At 39.4% G+C, this 13,297-nt stretch overlaps 1 long non-coding RNA gene across 3 annotated transcripts in view; it reads left to right on the forward strand.

Moving 5' to 3' along the window:
* The window catches only part of LOC128098411 (uncharacterized), a 38,015-nt gene that overhangs the window by 1,548 nt on the left and 23,170 nt on the right, over window positions 1–13,297 (forward strand). For 2 of the 3 annotated variants that reach the window (XR_008214248.1, XR_008214249.1), the window contains exon 2: window positions 567–681. This is a non-coding gene — a long non-coding RNA (uncharacterized LOC128098411). Of the gene's footprint in view, window positions 1–566; window positions 682–10,013; window positions 10,336–13,297 lie in introns of all 3 variants that reach the window. The other variant, XR_008214247.1, reaches the window with a different exon arrangement.

Genomic DNA, 13,297 nt, shown 5'->3' on the forward strand with positions numbered 1-13,297 from the left:
ACAACAGGAGGAACTGTATTATAGGGTCACAGCATTAGGAAGGTTGGGAAACACTGGTGTGGAGGATTAAGTATTGAAGTATATATTTTTACATTCATTTTATCTAAGCCTGATTCTTCAAAAACTCCGCCTTTTTTTACATTCATTTTATCTAAGCCTGATTCTTCAAAAACTCCGCCTTTTCACAATTCTCAAATTTATGCCAGTGAGTTTGGAGTATCATCTCTCTTCCTTAGTGATCACTCTACATGTTTTGCCAAGCAGGTTCTTTTATCCCGTTATGCTAAAATACCAAAACTGTTAATACTATAATTCTAGACAGGCCTGTTAATTAGTAAAATCCAAGAAGCTTGGATGTAGCCCAGAAAATGCCTGCTTAATGTGTGCAAGGTCCTGGATTCAATCCTCTTCATCGACAAACAAACAAAGAAGTCAGAAAAAAAGGAATAAATATTTTGAGAGTGTCTGTAGGATGGTGGTATGGGAGGGGTTGGAGGGAGGATACCTGGGAGGGGCTGGAGGAAGGGAAGGGAGAAAGTGATGTAATTCTATTTTCATTTAAAAAGGTACACAAAATTAGAAAGAACAATTTTTGAACTAAAAATACCAGCTCTCGTAGACCACTGAACTGCTTTGAAAACAGATGTGAGAGAAAACTGGAAACAAAAAAGCTATGGACTGGTAAGTGAATGACAGCAAGTGTGTGTCTCAGAACTTGTTGTGAGGGACCTTGAGTTCCAGTCATTTTACACACGTTTACTAGCCTGTGTTTCTTGTTTGTATTGTCTGCTGTTTTTCCTTCTCAATCAATCTTTATGTCTTACCTAAGAGCAACTTTCATTCACCGTTGTCTGTTTTCTTTAGACTTGAAGGTTAAAAAATTATGATGATTATAATGCTTTTTTTCTCAATCCCAAATTATTTCTTCTTTATGTCTTCCACAAAATTTTAAATGTAGTACTTTGTCCACAGAATTACAACTTTAGTTCTTATTTCTACCCCTTTATTTTTCTCTCAGGACTTTCCCAATATCTTGATAGAGTCTTAAAGCACAAAAATTTAAGAATGAATATTTCTTTGGAAATGAGACCTCCTTACTTATTTGAACATGTGTATTGGGGAAGTTCCTCTTTACAGTACACAAAGGGTACTATTTTCTACGTTCATCTTGAGATCAAGAAGTATTAGCAATATTTGTTTCCAAAGCCCAGCAAGTCCTGACTTTTATTCTTGATAGCACAACTCTCTAGCAGAGCACAAGATAGCTTTCATTGTTTGCTCTGGCAAGTCATTTTCTTATCTCACATTCTTTTTGCCCAGTTTGAGATACTGGATTTGGTCCAGGAAATAAACATCTGATTTTCCTTCAACTGCATGCTCTGAAGTTTGTTAGCTAGGCTAAAAAGAGTAAGGGCTTTTAATCTTCATAGAAAATACATCTGCTATATTAAAATGTATAAAAATAGAATAAATAAAAAAGTAACTCTTGCATTTACTTCTTTCATGTGGTTTTCCTTCCCTAAACTAAAATCTCTCCTAGTACTTTATTTTCTGCTGTCTTACTTTGTTATGATCCTTTAAGGTGAACCCTGCATTTTGACAGAAAACCTTGGAGTAACATATTTATGGAAGCGAGGGCATATTTTCAGATGTCTCCCATGCTACTATAACTATACTTTGCACATTTTTCTTGTTCTGTTCTTCAGTTATCCATTTTTCTTCTTTACAGATGTCAGTATGCATGTACTGTTACAAGTCCTCTGAAACACACTACTGCCATGGTTAATGTTAATAATTTAAAATGTACTGACACCCTTCTCGGTGGGAGAATGTGGTAATAGCAGCACACAGGGATCTATGGCATTCAGCCATTATAGCCATAATTGCTGGTACTGATATGTTGCCTAGCTGTGGGAGAACTGATTTATAGAGACAAAACAGCAGATCTGGGTGCTGCAGAGAGGATGAATACAGCTTCTTTCACTGCAGCCTCCAAGTGGCATGGGTATAAAATGTCCACATTGCAGAATATCTATGCACATTTTTGTGTAAGCATTATGTAAGTGGGGAAACTTTAGAGGATCTGTTCTAGTACATATTTTCTCCAGTTAAATGTGGAATGTTTTATTTGTTATCAAAAATAAAGCTGACAAACTAATTTTTTCTCCTGTTCAAATTCATTTTAAGTACAACATACTTTGAGTTACTTTTAAAGAACTGATAGATTATCTGCAACCCATTCACATTCTTCATTGATTTTAGTGGGAAATTGAATTCTTACTCAATGAATTACCTGTGATAGCTGTTACAACTATATGGCCTGGTCCCCAGACACCTAAAACATACTTTTACTCGTGAAGTGATTTGAAGTGCTAAGCATTCTATAGCTCCCACGATGCTGCTTACTTCTGTTCCAGCTGCTGGTCTTTAACTTTAATGAATATTCAATAGCTATTACTTTAATTATTCCAAACGAGAGAGGGGAAATATTAGTTCTTTATTATAATGGTTCTTAGATAACTTGAAGATGCCGTATGTCTCCATAGCTTGGCTAATAGATAGCTTTAGGTAAAGGATATTACCTCATCTGCATATAACTTAAAACTTCATTTGTATTTTTAAAGATGTTATTATTCCTCTGAGACTTTCATACAATGTGTTTTGATTGATATGCAGCCTCTCCCCCAACTCTTCCCCAGATCTACCTCCCCTTCCCTACTCACCCAACTTCGTGTCCTCTTTCAAATTATTATTTTTAAACCCATCAAGACCAAATTTTGCTGCCCAGATAGTCTTGGATGAATGGCTTTCTACTGGTGCATAGTCAACTTACCAGGGGCTACACTCTTAAAAGAAATTCTCCTCCCAGCAGTTAACAATTGCCAATAGCTCAATGGTTAGGGGTGGGATGTCATGCCTAACACTCATGTCTGTGCAGGGATTTGGCATGTAAGCTTACACAGGTTTCATACTGTCTCAATTGACTGTGAGTTCATATGTGCAGATGCCCTGCTGTCTAGAACATGCTGTTTCCTTATAGTCTTCTATCATCTCTGACTCTTAAACTCTTCCCACCCCCACTATCACAATGAAAACTGAGCATTGGGAGGAATAGATGGTTGATGGCTGAGCATTCTATAGTCTCTTATTTCCTACACTTTGGCAGGTCTCAATAGTTAACCATCTAATGCCAATGGAAGCTTCTCAGATAAGGGTTGAGAGATAAAGTATCTAAGAATATAAAGACAAGTCATTAGGAGTTGTTTAATTATACATCCATTTAGCAAAATAATAGTAGTAGATTGACGCTTAGTGCCTTTCGCCTGTGTAGCCATAGGTTCTTGGTCCATCGAAGGTGCCAGGTATGGGATTCATCTTATTGAGAGGGTGTTAAATCCAATCAGAGTGGTTGGTTACTCCCATGATTTGATGCCTCTATTACACTATCTAATAGACAGGTCTTGCCGGGTCAGTCATTATGGTAGCTCACAAGATTTACATCTGTATATGCTTGATGATTATTTTTCTCCTGCACTAGCATGCATAGAACTATGAGGGCTAGCCAGTAGTGATGAATAGGGTCAGTACCAACTTGATTTCTCCATGTTCTCTAAGTCAAACACCTGGTGTCTTCAGTGATAGGCTGAAGCAACAGGTCAAGTTCTGGAGGGTAATGAAGAACCGTGGAAATAGCCTGTAAAGTTTGGGTGTTTATGGGATCACACTGGCCAATAATTCCAAAAGAAGTAACTGATTTCCTGGCACTTTTTATTTGTTAACTTCTGGTGTCTAGTAGGGGAATCTTTGCTGTTATAGGGTGTAATGGTTTGAATAAGAATGGCCCCAATAGGCTCATATTTGGATGCTTAGTCATCAGGGAGTGGCACTGCTTGAGAAGAATCAGGAGGTATGGCCATGTTAGAGTAGGTGAGACCTTATTGGAGGGAGTGTGTCACTGGGGGTGGGCTTTGAGGTTTCAGAAGCCCAAGTCAGGCCCAGTGTTGCCTCTTCCTGCTGCCTGCAGATCAAGATGTAGAACTGTTAGTTACTTTTCCAGCAACATGTCTGCCCGAATGTGACCATGCTCCCTGCCAGGAGGATAAGGAACTAAATTTCTGAAACTATAAGCAAGCCCCAGTTAAATGTTTTCTTTTATAAGAGTTGCCTTGGTCATGGTGTCTTTTCATAGCAATAGAACATTGACTAAGACAAAACCATTCACAATAGCCTCAAAAAATGTTTTTTGCAATAAATCTAACAAAGGAAGTGAAAGACTTGTACAGCAAAAACATTGAGAAACTAAAATTAATTAATTAATTGAAGAAGGTACTAAAGTTACCAGAAGATGAAAAGACTGCCCATTCTCACGTGTTGACAGGATAAACATTGTGAAAATGGCCATTCTACCAAAAGCAATCTACAGATTTAACACTATCCCCACCTAAATTCCAATGCCGTTCTTCACAGAAATTGGAGAAATAATCTTAAATTTCATATGGAAATACAAAAGACTTGGGATAGCCAAGGCAATTCTAAGTAACAACACGACTGCTAGACTTGCCACCTTCGAGGATTTCAAGTAATACCTACAGAGCTATATGAAAACATCATGGTGCTAGCATAAAAACAGACTCGTTCTTCAATGGAATAGAATTGAGGGCCTACATATACACCCACACTCCTGCAGTCACATGGTTTTTGATGAAGAAACCAACAATACACACTGGAGAAAAGACAGCATCTTCAACAAATTGTGTTGGTCAAACTTGATAGCTACAGGTAGAAAAATGAAACTTGACCTGCATCTCTCTGCACAACATAAAACCTTATATCTGACTCTAGTAAAGTCATGAAACTAAACATTCTTTAAAAGCAAAGGACACCATCACTCAAGTTAACAGACAGCTTACAGAATGAGAACAAATACTCTATCAGCTATACATCTGACTGACAGAGGATTAGTATCTGGAAAATATATATATATATATATATATATATATATATATATATATATATATATATTTAACCTAAATAAACATTGAGAAAACCCAATTTTTAAGATGAGGCACAGAATTAAACAGTGTTCTCAAAAGATGAAATATAAATGTCTGAAAACCAATTTTTTTTTAATGTTCAACATCCTTAATCAGGGCAAATTAAAACTACTTTGAGATTTAATCTCATCCTGGTCAGAATAGCTAAGGAAAACAAAATAAAACAATAAATACTAGTATGGATGTAAGGAAAGGGGAAGACTTACTCACTGCTAGTGGGAATGCAAACTTCTGTAGCCACTATGGAAATCAATGTGGAGATTCCTCAAAAAATGCTAAAAATAAATGTACCATATTATCCAGGTATATCACTCAGGAACATTCATAACTGCTCGTTCATGTTCATTGCTTCTTTATTCACAATATCTAGGAAAGGGAAACAGCCTTGATGTCTGTGATAGTTTGAATGAAAATGGCTCCATAGGCTCTTAGGGACTGACACTATTGGGAAGTGTGACCTTGTTGGAATAGGTATGGCATTATTAGAGGAAGGATGTCACTGGGGTGGGCTTTGAGGTCTAAGAAGTACAAGCCGCCTTGTTTCATCCTTTTTGCAGCTAGAAACTGTACCTAAGTTTCATTGTTCCAATGAAGTCTCAACTGTTGTCATGTTTGGGTTCAGACACTATAAGTCCACCACTAATATTAGGAGCTGCAAATGAGAATCCCAAAAGTATTGGAAATGAGTAAATGAAAACAAACATACTTGGATTTGAGGTGAAATCGATGAGTAGTTTTGAAATAAGATTGCCCTAGCACCATTAGCATCACCTGAAAACTTGCAAGAAGTTCAAATTCACATGCTCACACTGGACCTGAATTAGTAACTCTCAGATAGGATTCACTAACCTATGCACAACAAAGCTCCTAGAGATTTTGATGGTGTCCTGCATGAGGACACCCAAGGACTTGAGTTTACCACCCCCCAAGCTTGTAAAGCATATAGCTATACCCTGGCTTTGTCTGTATCTCATTACTTCTGTGGAGTGGGTCTTCATGATGAATCACTGGGATTCTTGTCAGGCTTAAGTCTTAGCTAGGGTAGAATCTACAGGCTGCATATCTTCTTTATTCACATCAGGTAAAACAGGTGCTAGAGTAAGCAGGAACTCATTGTTCTAAGCTCATATAGTAACAAGACCCATAATCTTAATAATGTGCCTGAACCATTTGTATTATTCTATTTAATAATTTGTGAAGTGAATGAATTAGTAATCACTAGAGTCATTTCCAGCTCAAAATTCTATGGCCAACCTCATGGTTTTTGGATTTAGAAAGTAACCAACATTTGAAACATAATGAGTAAAAGTAATGCATGAGAGAATGTAAATAATATTACATCTTTCATTATTACTGTAAGCCCCTTGAGGCATGTGAGTGGCCAAGACTCACCCCTTGAGGACCTCTAACTGCCAGGCTTTGTCCACAGAACATTCAAGTCCGTTAGGGCCAGACCCATCCCCTACCAGGTGACCAACCCCCCACCCCCCTACAGAGCAAAAATCCCAAGATCAGGCCACAAAACCCCATGAATCCTAGGATGCCCTGGAAAGCTCTGCTCCTAAGAAACCCTATACAAAGCCTGCTTCTGGCTCCGTTCTTTGCTCCTTCTCTCCTGAGCAGAGGGAGGCACCCTCCTGTATCTTTCCCAATAAATTTCTTGTGTGAGGTTTGTTGTACAATGTGACTTTGTGGTATTCCTTGACTCCTGACTGATTTTCTCCTCTGAGCTGTAACACTTAAAATTACAAATACTTTTTTTACTGTATAAAATGAATGTATAAACCCTATTTTACGCCTGGATTCCACTGTTGCATGGGATAGTAAGAATTACAGTCTACCAAATTTAAATGCCCTCTGTTTAGTTAGTTCGGAGCAGAAATGAATGGGTATTTGTTAACATTTCATTAAATTCTTGGTCTAGTATGTGTCATGCATATTGATTTCTAGGTTTTGTGCAGACCTGTGCCCCATCTTCAAGAGAGCCTGAGATTCTAATCTCAACATCAGGGATCTACAGTTTCCTAAGTCAGAAATTTCCCCGGGGAAAGGAAGGATATTCGAAAGGGACCCAACAGCTAATTGATTTAATTGAGAGCAGATGGAGCTCCAAGATGCTGAATGACTGAGGAGGAGGTCTTTTTTGCAGAAAAAGCAGTAAGAGAGAGTAGCGAACACAAATACCTGTTTTTCCAGTTGTGTCTGCCTGATGACATTTTGTATTCCTCCTTACATGCATATTACATGCATAGCATTTGACAATCACTAAATTAGTAAGAATGAGTCAATTTGTTGTGACTAGAATGTAACATTATTCATTGTTTTTTGTGATTGTTTTAAATATATATAACATGTTGAACATATTAAATATATATAACATGATTTAGTCAGAGTCAGTGACCATGTTGAAGCAGTTTCCTTATTCTTGTTCAGAACTCATTTGACCCAGTGTCTTTATTTAGAAACAATGCATTAGAGTGGGCAGGGACCTTAGCAATTATGCACTCCAAACTCCTCATTTACCTGTATCTAAAAATGGAAAAGACAGAAAAGTGGATAGGCATATGTGGATATCTTTGGTTTGTTGCATAGTGACAGCTGTTGATTACAGATCTCTAAAATTTCTTTAAAAGGCAGCATAATGTAAAGTAACAAATGTAGACAGTATAGCCAGACCTGGGATGAAGATTGGCTCTGTTAGTGGTCACATTACTAAATTTCATTGTACCGTGGAGATAAACTCATTTCACAAGATTCTTGTAGGACATAAAGTTGCAATGGAATAGTAGTAGCACGTGCTACGAAGCCTGGCTGGTACTCAGCAATCAAATCTAAGAGTCTCCCACATAAAAGATGTTGTACCGTTCAGCCATATACATTTGTACTCTGAACATAGAAACACAGAGAACCAGAAGACCAGAGCAGAGAGCAGAACAAGCTTGAAAACTCATTTCCAAAAAAAAAGAAAGAAAACTCATTTTCTCCTATTTTATCTGCTGTTGGCCCTTTGATAGTCACAGGTTTGAGATATTAGGATTAGACCTCTGAATCTCAAACCTAGATTGCCAAGCATAACTGATTTGTTGATGCTTCCTTTCTCTTTGTTCTTTGCTAGGATTTGAAAAGGAAGCACACTGAACACTTGGATAAGATTCCTTAGAGCAGTGGTTCTCACCCTTCCTAATGCTGCTGCGACCCTATCATGTAATTCCTTATGTTGTAATGACCCCCAACCATAAAATTATTTTCCTTGCTACTTCATAACTGTAATTTTGCTACTGTTATGAATCATAATGTAAATATTTGTGCTTTTCGATGGTCTTAGGCGACCCCTGTATAAGGGTCATTCGACCCCCCCCCCCAAGGGTTCTCAACCCCATGGCTCAGAGGCAGACTCTAGTCAGGCACACATGATTATTGAGTAAATGTTTTTTCAGAAACATAAGGAAAGAAATGAAAGAAGGTGGAGAGTGGAGGGAAAAGCAACACAGGTGACGTGGGCTTGGATAAATTCTTGTAGCTCTGGCATGAATCACTCAGCAGAATCATCTTGAGGCAAGAAGGTCAGTATGCGGGAGGAGCAGCCTGGGTGTTGGCTCCCATTAGACAAGCCTGCAACAGCCGGCCAGGCCATAGGCAGGAAGCACTCAGAGCTTTAGCAAGTCGGTGGTGAAGTAGGCAAGGTGATCGAACTGGCATTGTAGTTTCTTTGCAAGGTGGTTTTCCCAATCTGTTCTTTATTTGCATCCAAAATGTGCCAAATTGTGGTTTCAAAAATTTATAGGGACGTAAATTTGCTCGACTCTGCCCACCAAAGTGTTGGGCTCAGGCACTTAGGTGGTGGTGGTAGGAAGAGCTGTATGTTGCTAATTCCCACAAGAGCTTTGAATAGCATAGTGATACCCAGAAGCCTAAGGTGGCAAGAAGGAGTTCTGTCAGCTGCCGCCCAGCAGGGCAAGGATGGCAATATACACAAGTGCTTAAGGAAAAAGAATATTTTAGTAGACATTGTCCTTTCACCAAATCAAATCATGATTTTTCTCAGCTCAATGATTACTGGAACTTGACATCACTTACTACCAGTGATTAGTAAAGCATAGTCTTTTATGAAGGCCCCGAAGCCCTGGAGGCTTCTGCTCTATTAACGTTTACATTCTTGCTGTCAGTTCTAGCTTTCTAACATCTGAGACTTTGAAAAAGGAACTTAAAAGCTGCTTTTGCTAAAAGAGTCTTGGCTCCTTACTTGAGCTCACAGTGTAACCAAAAGCAGGATGAAAGCCGGGCACCTGTGTGCTTATTTTGGGTCTGTCTATTCCCTTTACTTGCACTGCAAACACAGAGCTATGTTGTTGTCTTTCAGCTTTCCTTTTGGGTCACCTTGGGTTCCCCAAACACAACTTTGTAGAACAGACCACCTTTTAAATGAGAGTCATTATCTACAAAGGTGAGGTCATACTCTGGAGCAAAAGCGGCCATCTTCAAGGAACCAGACTGATTGCCCTCTAGGCATGATACTGATAAGGACAGGTGGGCCACCCTGTAGAACCAGATTTGAGACAAGATCAGCCAGACCACAGCTTGGCCAGGACTGCTCAATCATGTATTCTAGCCTCTCAATTCTTTCTCTTCTATAAGTACTTCAGAGGTAGACTTGGATTTTTTTCTTCCCAAAGTGGATGCATTGAATAAATCTCCCTTTTCTGCTTTTCACCATCACGTGTCACTTTAAATTGGCATATTGGGGACAAGTAGCCTAACCTAGCTTTGGAGGGGCTTTCTAGAGGTCAAGGTGTTGTCCCAAAAACCCTAGTTACAACATTAGAGAAATGTGAATATCAAAAAAGAAAAAGTCATTTGACGTACGATGTGTTGATTGGGTTGCAGTTGAGAAGTCACAGAATATTTTATGTAGTATAAAAGAATGAATTTAATCCAGAACTTTGTTTTCATACATGATAGGAGGAGTGAGGCCACATGGAGACCACGAAGAAACTCAGAGATCAGCAAGAGGAGAAAGTCACTGCGACACTGAAGCTGGACAGAGAGCTGGAGTAGCTGAGTAGAAAGTAGATGCTTAGTGGTTTATGCAGTGGACTTGTGCAGGAGGAAACACATTCAGGCAAGAAGAGAGAAATGTTTCCTGGCTTCTTTCTTTGTCTGGTCCTTCAGTATCCTGCTGGAGCCCAGGGGCTTAGCCCAGCTGGAATGCACCTTATTTACATGCTGGGGAATGTGCTGTGTAGGGTCAGACCCTCTACCATCTACGTCAGAGCAGAGGAAGGTGAGAAACCACTGCAGCAGGGAAGAGTCAAGGACAGATGCAGTAATGATTGCTAAGATAACAGTGGAGGGCTGCATTTTGACCTTCTGAGTTCCCAGTAGCCAAATGCCATTCAGAGAGAGTAGCGTGTGTCCTATCTCCCGATTCCTTTCCTTATGGCTCGTCAGAGTTTCTGTTCATGACTAGCTTTTTAAATCATGTGTTGATAACAAGATTCCATATGTGATGTTCCTCATGCATTTCCTGTAATTAGAAACCTACTCTTCTGTAAATTTCACGTCCACAATCCCAGACACTAGTAGCCACCTTTATATTTTGTTGCTTTACCCTAGCCACAGAATACTGACGGAGGAGGGTATACACTCAACCCTTACCTGGGCAATCAGAATTGTCTCTTTAGATCTGTGAATCACATGCACTATATATGTTATGTTTGCCAGATACTAATTGCAGTAGGCTGGGACATGGAAACTTGGGGAATATGCTCTGACTATTTTCTGTGCACTAGAATGAATGAGGAAGCAATTTTAACCCAGAAAGCACAATGAAATAAACTTACAGGAAGAGGCAGAGAAGGGAGGAGAGTCAAGTGAGAGCCGCCCAAAGCTGTGCAGTTCCAGGTTCCAGTTCTTCAGAAGACCTGCTTTCACTTTCTGCTCCCAATTAGGAGAAATGCTGTGCAAATATTCCACGGCCTACACAAATCCTCTCTCCTTTATTTTCGGCTTTCCCATCACATACAAGCAAAAGGACCCTTACCAAGATAATGTTTTCACAAACAGTTTAAACTATGGAGCCAGGCAGTGGTGGCGCACACCTTTAATCCCAGCACTCAGGAGGCAGAGCCAGGAGGATCTCTGTGAGTTTGAGGCCAGCCTGGGCTACAGAGTGAGTTCCAGGAAAGGCTCCAAAACTGCCCTGAGAAACCCTGTCTCAAAAAACCAAAAAAAAAAAAAAAAAATTATGGGCTATGGGCCAGTGGGATGGCTCAGTGGATAAATGCACTTTCCACCAAGCCTGACGACCTGAGTTCCATCCCTGGGACCCACCCAGCAGAAGGAGAGAATCCATTCCTGCAACTTGTCCTTTGACCTCCACTTGTACGCTGTGGCACATATGCACCCACACACATACACACACATGAGCAAGTACATGTCACCAAGGATTTTATTACAGTTAAACTACACCCCCAATGGTTCCCTTTTCCTCAAAGAGAGTGAAGAAGACAAGTGTGTACTACTGACCATTTTCCAGAGACACTCCCGTACTGAAATGATTTTGCACTGATGTTAGTTTGAAGAGAACAGCTAACAGGACACCAGAATTGACTTGACGTGGTGACCCAGTTCTTATGCAATGATGGCATGGATACACATACACTTTATAATATTTGACGCATGTGAGAAGAATGTCACCCCTTCACAATTTCCTGTTTTAGGACAAGCCCCTGCTACTGATAGACTTAGCATGTCTTAAGGGACTATTGATAGACCACTTTAACATATGGCCTTATTCTGCTCTTGCCTCCACTCCTAAATTAGCAGTTGTGTGATCATTGGATAAACAGGTTGAATCATGACTGAACCTATTGTCATATCTACCAAAAGAGCTGCATGTGTTTTTAGGCACCTCAAAACACTGGCCCTCCAGAAATGTTTACAAGGTACCTGAGTCCTATGCCCATTGCAATTTATAGTATATTCCCTAGGAAATCATTTAGTTGATCAAGAACCTAATATATTTACCACTTCTGGCTTTACAGGTCATTTCAGCATGATGTTATTTTAGCAATGAACTAGGATGATGCCAAGATGATAGATGCTCTAGGAGAGTGACCTTTGCACTAAAATGAGCTGACCCATGTCTTACCATAACCTTCTGATAAATGCCCCTTTGCCCTAGTTAGCTTGGGTCAGTTTCTGTTGTTTTCAAGTAAACTGCATATGTAATTATTGCTGTTTATTTCCAGTGGGAGACTGATTTATAGTTGTGTGATGGCTATTCTTTGTCATCAACTTGATTACATCTGGAATTAACTAAAACCCAAGTGGCTGGGAACACCTGTGAAGGATATTTCCTTAATTAAATCATATGAAGTGGGAAGACTTACTTTTATTTCAGATCTTTTGAGGTAGGAAGACACACCTTTAATCCAGATTTTATGAGCTTGGGAAGATCCACCTTTAATCTGGGCCACACCTTCTGCTGACAGCCTATATAAAGGACATGGAAGAAGGAAGCTCGCTCTCTTTGCCTGCTTCTTCTCACAGGGTAGTCCACTCTTTCACTGGCATTGAAGCCTACTTCTTCAGGATTCTGGTGTGTACTGAAGACCAGCTGAGACATATAGCTTTATGGATTGAACAACAACTATTCTTAAGACTTTTTGTTGAATAGACAGTCATTGTTGGATGGACCACAGCCTGTCAGCCATTCTAATAAATCCACCCCTCCCCTCTCTCCCCCCCCACTTTATTCTGTAAGTTCTGTTCCTCTAGAGAACCCTGACTAATACAATTAGTTCTCAGGCGGCATACTTTATCTTCTGTATCATGCTTTAAATAGAACACTACCAGGATAGAACTCCATAATTCTTTGAGATCCCTTGTAATTCTTCAAGTGGATAAAAGAAACTTGAGCAACCAGCTGGTCTGCCTTCTCCATGCTCACTGGGAGATACACTAAGTTTCTTCAGACCTTCTGTTTTGCTATACTCCAGATTTCTCTGTATCTTGCTCCATCCAAAGCTTCAGGCTTCCCTCTTTTACTTTCTATCATTAAAAAAAAAAAAAATCTATTGGTTCTTTCTTATAAATGTATTGTGTAAGTATGTTCAAATACCTCTCACACTAAAATAAAACTATTTCTTAAAATAACTAAAAAATTTAAATAAATAAATGAACTACCTTGGCTAGTTATTAACCTGTATTTTTCCATGCATAGACACTTTCTAAAGAGTAAT

Source organism: Peromyscus californicus, unplaced genomic scaffold (assembly GCF_007827085.1).
Source record: "Peromyscus californicus insignis strain IS unplaced genomic scaffold, ASM782708v3 Scaffold_6__1_contigs__length_162567912, whole genome shotgun sequence".
In the NCBI taxonomy this organism is placed as follows: Eukaryota; Metazoa; Chordata; class Mammalia; order Rodentia; family Cricetidae; genus Peromyscus; species Peromyscus californicus.